Here is a 7,332-nt window from a genome sequence, read left to right as displayed (position 1 = left end):
GTTCCAAAGTTACCATAGAGTAGTTATTGATCATTCATCGTTTGTTCATTAGTTACATGCTTATGAAGGATATGTCCAGAAAGGTGTGGCATTGAGGTGTTAAGATTTAAAAGGAAGACAGCTCAGTAAATAGATGTAGGAACTGCATCCCCACAGAAGATACAAAGTAAGAAGAGAGCAGGGAGGACGGAGCCACTATGCTCGGGGAGCACCAAAGAACACTGAGTGGTAAACGAAAGCCTTGATCAGTCTTGGCATCTGAGCCAACATTTTTAATTACTTGCTCTTAATAGTTTCAACACTAATGTAATAGTTTAGTTCTATAGTTTAAACTCGAATTTTGTCTTAAGAACTTGACATTAAGATAGTGATTCTAGATGCCTTTTTTTCTCTTTGCAAAGGAATAGAAATATCTAAAAGATATTTTAATAGTTTTGTAAATTTTCAGTTATTGATTATTTATGTCATGTAATTATAAATTGAATATGTCATCCTAGTTAATGAAGCAATCAAACTAAAATTACAAGCTCCGGTGTGGCTCAGCTGGTTGGAGCATCATCCCATACACCAAAAGGTGGCAAGTTCATACCAGGTCAGGGCACATACCCAGGTTGCGAGTTCCATCTCTCTCTCTCTCTCTCTCTCTCTCTCTCTCTCTCTCTCTCTCTCTCTCATCAATTTTAAAAAAAGAAAAAGATACACAGAAATGGGAATTTGTTGGAATCCGGAAACCAATTTTTTTTTTAAATTCTTCTATTTCCTGTTTATGGAGCAGACTTTTTACCAAGATGTTATCTCATTTTTCATCATTTACCTTCAATCCATAAAGTCTAGCACCTGTTAAAAATATAAATTATCCTTGGAACATTATTATTATTATGTAGGAATTTTAAGATAGTAGCACAAAGATAATTTTACTTCGTAAGGTAAAGATTAGTAGGGATTATATATTGGCTTATTTTGACACAATGTTGTCAAGAATTTAGAAATCACAAATAAAATTACCTTAGTAACAACTACCTAGAAGATATCTGATTGTCTTCCAAACTCCAAACATTTACTTAAAAAGAAAAACCATTGTAGTTGTGCCAAAATTTAAAAGATATAATTTTAATTATGATTTATGTTGGGATTTTCTTTTATTTGCCACCTAGTCATTAGAATAAAGGGTGTTTTGTGGTTTTTTTTAATATTCCTTTTGATTTATTTTTGATAAAAAATTTAAAGAAACAGAATTTTTCTTAACTCAATCTAAAAACAGAAGAAAATAAATAAACCACACTCATATTTACATAAAGTTTGCAGAAATATGTTCAAGTAACATTTTTGTTTTCAATAATCTTGCAAAGTGATTATGTGACATACCTCTATCTCTATCTCTATATAAAAGCATTCCACCACATTTATGTTTTTCTAGTCAAAGTGTGTGTGTGTGTGTGTGTGTGTGTGTGTGTGTGTAGGGGAAAACACAATAGAGAAATAGACACAGAGATAGATTCATAAGTGCCTAGAGGAAGAGATGGAGATGTTAATTCTGAATGGGTATAAGATAATATAGCTTCAAGTTGCAGCATCTACACTAATAAAAGAGAAAAATGGTAATTGGCGTACGACCGCTACCCTTCTGATTGGCTAATCAGCGTATCCTTATGCAAATTAACTGTCAGCCAAGATGGCGGCCGGCAGCCAGGCAGTTGGAAGCGAACATGAGGCTTCCTTGCTCCAGTGACTGCAGACTCCAACGTTCCCCGCCTGCCGCTGCCGGCCTCTCAGCTGGCAGTTTGAAACATTCTAACAAATATAGCCGCTGGGATCTCAGAGCTGAAGTTATACATTGTTTCGATTATAGAACGGCAAACAAACCAGCAGCAGAAGCCTCAGAGCTAGAGCCAGAGCTAAAGCTGGCCCAGAAGAAAAAAAAAAAAGAAAAAAGGTGTGGTTGGGAGCTTCCCGCCAGCCTGAAAGCAGTCAAAACCGCCAGCCTGAAAGCAGCCCTCAGCCCCTCACCCAGACTGGCCAGGCACCCCAGTGGGGACCCCCACCCTGAAGGGTGTGTGACCAGCTGCAAACAGCCCTCAGCCCCTTATCCAGGCTGGCCAGGCACCCCAGTGGGGACCCCCACCCTGATCCAGGACACCCTTCAGGGCAAACCAGCCGGCCCCCAGGCCTCTATCCTATATGGTAAAAGGGTAATATGCCTCCCAGCACCGGGATCAGCGGAGCCGCGAGGCCTCCTGGCACCAGATCAGCATGACAGGGTGCAGCGCCCAAACCCCCTGATCGCCCTGCGGCTCTGTGTGTGACAGGGGGTGGTGCCCCAACCCCCCCCCACGGGCCCTGCTCTGTGTGTGATGGGGTAGAGCCATAACCTCCCCATCGGCCCTGCCCTGAGTGTGACAGTGGTGGCGCCCCAACCCCCTGATCGGCCCTGCTCTGTGTGACAGGGCGGTGCCCTAACTCCCCTATCGGCCCTACTCTGTGCGTGACAGGGAGGAGCTCCCCAACCACCTGATGGGCCCTGCTCTGTGCGTGACAAGGGGGAGCTCCCCAACCCCCTGATGGGCCCTGCTCTGTGCGTGACGGGGGGGGGGGGCAGTGCCCCAACCCCCTGATTGGCCCTGCTCTGTGCATCACAGGGGGTGGCGCCGCAACCTCCCCATTGACCCTGCCTTGAGTGTGACAGGGGGCGGTGCCCCAACCCCCCAATCAGCCCTACCCTGAGCGTGACTGATGGTGGCATCGCAACCTCCCGATCCGCCCTGCTCTGTGCATGACAGGGGGCAGCGCCCCAACTCCCCAATTGGCCCTGCTCTGAGCCCGACCAGGGGCTGCACCTAGGGATTGGGCCTGCCCTCTGCCACCCGGGAGCAGGCCTAAGCCAGCAGGTCATTATCTCCCGAGGGGTCCCAGACTGCGAGAGGGCACAAGCCGGGCTGAGGGACCCCCCCTTCCCCCCCGAGTGCACAAATTTTTGTGCACCGGGCCCTCTAGTCCTATATAAATAAAAGGCCAGCGATAATAATGACCGGAACAACCGCTCAACCTGTCGCTATGAGGTGCATTGACCACCTCTCAGTCCCTCCCTCTCCCCCCAGGGCGCAGGCTCTGATTGCAGCATGGCAAACAGGGAACCCACGGGAACCAGGTGGGTGGTGGTGGGGCCGGACTGGGACTGGCAAGCGGGCGGAACAGCCGACCTCTTGGCCCCTCTCCCCTTCCTGCAGGCTCTGATCTCAGCATGATGAACTGGGAACCATGGGGAACCAGGTGGGTGGTGGTGGGGAGAAACTGGAGACTGGTGAGGTGGCAGAAGATAGCCCTGATCACAGGCTAGGCCTAGGAACCCTACCCACACACGATTTCGTGCTCTGGGCCTCTAGTAATTAATATAAAAGTTCAAGAAGTACCTAATATCCTGAGATTATTTCAATAGCCCAGTCAGTACACTTTGAGATTACTTTATTCTCAGACAGAAACCACATCTCACATTTACTAGTAAAAATACAATGTTCACAAGATCTATGAGTCTCTCTTGAACATTAAGTAAACAGTTTTGAGGCAATGATTATCATTATTCTCATTACTTTCTGAATTCATCTACAGTAAAATGACCTATACATTTTCTTGCCTTGTACAGCGATATCATGCCATATTAAAAGTTTCATGAAGCAGGACAAAACAAAGATGCATACCCCTCTCCCTAAAAGTTGATGAAGCTTTGCACAGTGGTAGTATCAAAAAGTCCATGCAGCTGTACCACTCCCTGGGAAATTACCCACGAATATTTTTCTTTCACTAATCAAAGAAAGATAGTAGGAGTAGAGATGTCACTTGCACAATTGCCATGTTTTAGTCGTCCTGAAACATTCCCATACAATTTAGGTGAGGAGCAATCGCTGGGACCTTGGAGCTTAGATATCAAAAGTAAATCTGTAGAAAGCTTACTACTGCTCTCTCTGCCCACACGCAGGGCAGACATCAGACACTAATTTTACCACTACTAAGTAACTAAGGGGCTGCAAATTGGTTTTAATTTTAGTGCTAATCTTATAGAGCAAGTTGATATCAGAAAACTACTCTGGGAAATAGGAGTAAATAAATGTATAAGATTTCTCCACTTGGAAGTGATAATTTCTAGCATTAATATTTTAAAACAAGTATGTGTGTTAAGTCAGACCCCATATCCTATAACGTACTGACTTAACCTGTTGGTATGTTCATTTTCATAATATTTCACAATATTATGATATTTTTGTGATATTTCACAATAATATTTCACATGAATTATTTCAAAAAATAATTTTTGCATTTACACTTGGACGAATCAATTAAGAACCATATATATATATATATATATATATATATATATATATATATATATATAGTGTTCTCTGCAGCAGCCCATATCATACTAAAATTGGAACCATACACAGAAGATTAGCATTGCTTCTGAACAAAGATGACACACATATTCATGAAGCATTCCATATTTTTAAAAGAATTTAAGTAAAAATAAATATGTATATATTTTTTTCTTTTAGAGTTATAGAAAATAGATTTACCAATATGAGACAAATCACTGTAATAAAATTAAAAGTGTTTTCAGTCATTTTAAATGTTTATTTGATTTAAAGTTTCATATTTTAAACACGTTTTTGCAAAAGCGTTTTGATATTAATTTTCTAATGAAAATATAGTGGGGGCTGCATGCTTTAAGATACAGTCTTTGATCTAGTTACCTTATATTGATTTTATTTGCTTATATTCATCCAAAATCCAAAATGGCTTCATTTCTGTTTGATTTTTGAAGCATTCCACTTCATTTTGAATAAAAACAGGCAGGAGGACCTCACAAGTAAAATGCTGCAATGTCTCTAACAATTATTGTTTCATTCATAATTTTTATAATTCATTAAACAGTTACCATTTGGTAAGGTGAAAATGTCGGGCAATTTATTTTTAATTATTTAATTTTAGGCAAGTTACAAAAACATTCAAATAGTGATAAGGCCTTATAACAACATCCTAAGGAAATTCTAATTATATCTGGTCTTTGTTTCATCTTTGGAGAAGCGATTTAATTGACTCAAGTTCCCAAGTGCAAGGTCAGTCAAATTCTCTCTGGCCTAATTCAGGGATGCCAAAAAAACTGAATAGAATACAAAAGAGGAAGTTACAATTTGTTCATAAAACCTAATTAAACACACAAAAAAATAAGAGTCATTAGAAATGCAAAGGGCCATCTCTATCAAAGAATAGGATCCAAGTTGTTGAATGGTTGCAAAGAAGTGGGAAACATGTTGTTCTAAATGCTAAATAGTTAAAGCATTTGAACAACCCAGGGAGCAATGATTACTCTAGGGTCCAAGTACAGAGAGGTAAGAGACCTGAGCTCAGAGACTGACTGCTGAAAAATAAGGACAGGAGCACCAAAGGAAAAGCTTGAATAATTGAAACTGGCTGGCGTAGACATTTTTACAGATGGGAAGGTTAAATTCTCCAGGTTGGGGTCAAATCTGCCCATGTAGCTTTCTTCATGAAATCTTAGGTGAGAATAGTCTTTCCCTTTCTTTCCTTAGGACTCAACTCAACATTTCTTTTACATTTAGTTTTTTCTCCCCCCAACCATCTTGGAATTCTAATACACTTGTGTTTATCATATATATTTGCCACTTTCTTTTTGCAATTCAGTTGGGAATCTTTTCCTAGACATAAAGATCAATGAGCCCGGCCGGTGTGGCTCAGTGGTTGAGCGTCAGCCTATGAACCAGGAGGTAATGGTTCAATTCCTGGTCAGGACACATGCCCGGGTTGTGGGCTCAATCCCCAGTAGAGGGGTGTGCAGGAGGCAGCCGATCAATGATTCTTTCTTTTCATTGATGTTTCTATCTCTCTTTCCCTCTCCCTTCCTCTCTCAAATCAATAAAAATTTATTTTTTAAAAAGATCAATGAAATGTAGTGGAATTCAAGTTCATGAGTTCGAGTCCCTACCATACTGCTCATTAGCAGCTCATGCTGCATTTTCAAATATTATCTCAGTGTTATCCTCAGGATGAGCTTGCTCTCTCTGGAACACATCTGAGCTCCTCTGGACGGTCCCTTCCTGTAAGTGTCCACGTTTATATCACCTCTCCAGAAAGGCCTTCTCCAAAGACCAATCTAAAGTAGTTTCCCAAGATTATTATTTTTTTTAAATAACACTTAACACTAAGTGGTATTTTCTTATTTGCTTCCTTTTCTCTTCTCCATCAACCTCTCTTCCCATTCCCCTCAAATTTAGAGGCACCATGAAAACAGAGGCCTAAATGGTTTTGTTCTCCACTATATTCCCAGCATCTAAGAATGCTAGGAACATAGTAGGGAGTTCAATAAACATGTTTTGTAAGAAAGTCAGAGAAATGCTAGTGTACCATACCATTTAAAATAAATTTTAAGGCATCCACAAGTGGATTGGTAATTTTGAATTTGTGGTGCAATTATATTTGTGGCTAGATTTCAAAATTTCGTAAGGAATACAGCTCACAGTCTCCATTACCATTAAAGGAAGATATGACTCATTGAAGTTCAGTGGTCACTGTTCTTGAGTGACAAGGGACGTTGCTTCTCCTTCCTACCGTCCTTAGCGCCGGGCACAGTATCACATGCATAGTAAGTATTCATTAATTACTGCAGAGTGATCTGCACAGCTTCCCTTACAATGGAGACAGAGTTCTTGTCAGAGTCCTGGCAGACGCGTGAGCAGTCTGACAGCATCCTGACAGTCGGTTACAGTGACCAGATGGGACTGCGCATCGGCACCCGCGCGGGGGAGCCCGCACATCCATGAACGAGGCGATTGTTTCACCTCTGCGATTTCAGGCAGCATGTGCTCCGCAGGCAGTAGAACGGATTAATCACCATGAAACTAAGCAGGGTGCCTTATACCAAAAGTTAATTTATTGGGATGTCCGCATGGTTTCCAAGTGTTTACATTTTCTTAATTTCATGTGTTAATTAAGAATACAAAGAATGGCAATTTTCTTTTATCAATAACTTGATTTAAAATAAAATATTTATTCTGAATCTTTCCCCCTAAATAATAGACTTACCGGGTAAGGCATTAGATGGGAATGTCACCATGAAGTGAGTTACTGATTTATAAAAGCATTTCTGCTTATACTCAATATAAAGAAAGCAAGTACAGGATCCTCGTGTATGAAAACGCTCTTGTCTTAGAGTTCCTTTAGGACCAGAAAATAACAAAGTCCTTTTCATGCTACACAGATATGGGTGTTTGAATATTCCACTGAAATTTATTATATTTAAAATTATATACTAACTTAGTTTAGTTA

The 7,332-nt window shown here is 41.0% G+C and overlaps 1 non-coding gene across 1 annotated transcript; it reads left to right on the top strand.

The window, feature by feature from the left end:
• The first annotated feature begins 4,390 nt into the window (after positions 1-4,390).
• Positions 4,391-4,494, top strand: LOC111824706. Its single transcript, XR_002827791.1, has one exon. It is a non-coding gene; the product is annotated as a U6 spliceosomal RNA (small nuclear RNA).
• The last annotated feature ends 2,838 nt before the right edge of the window (positions 4,495-7,332 follow it).

This window comes from Myotis lucifugus, unplaced genomic scaffold, assembly GCF_000147115.1.
Source record: "Myotis lucifugus unplaced genomic scaffold, Myoluc2.0 scaffold_4404, whole genome shotgun sequence".
In the NCBI taxonomy this organism is placed as follows: Eukaryota; Metazoa; Chordata; class Mammalia; order Chiroptera; family Vespertilionidae; genus Myotis; species Myotis lucifugus.
This window is presented reverse-complemented; position numbering and strand designations above follow the sequence as displayed.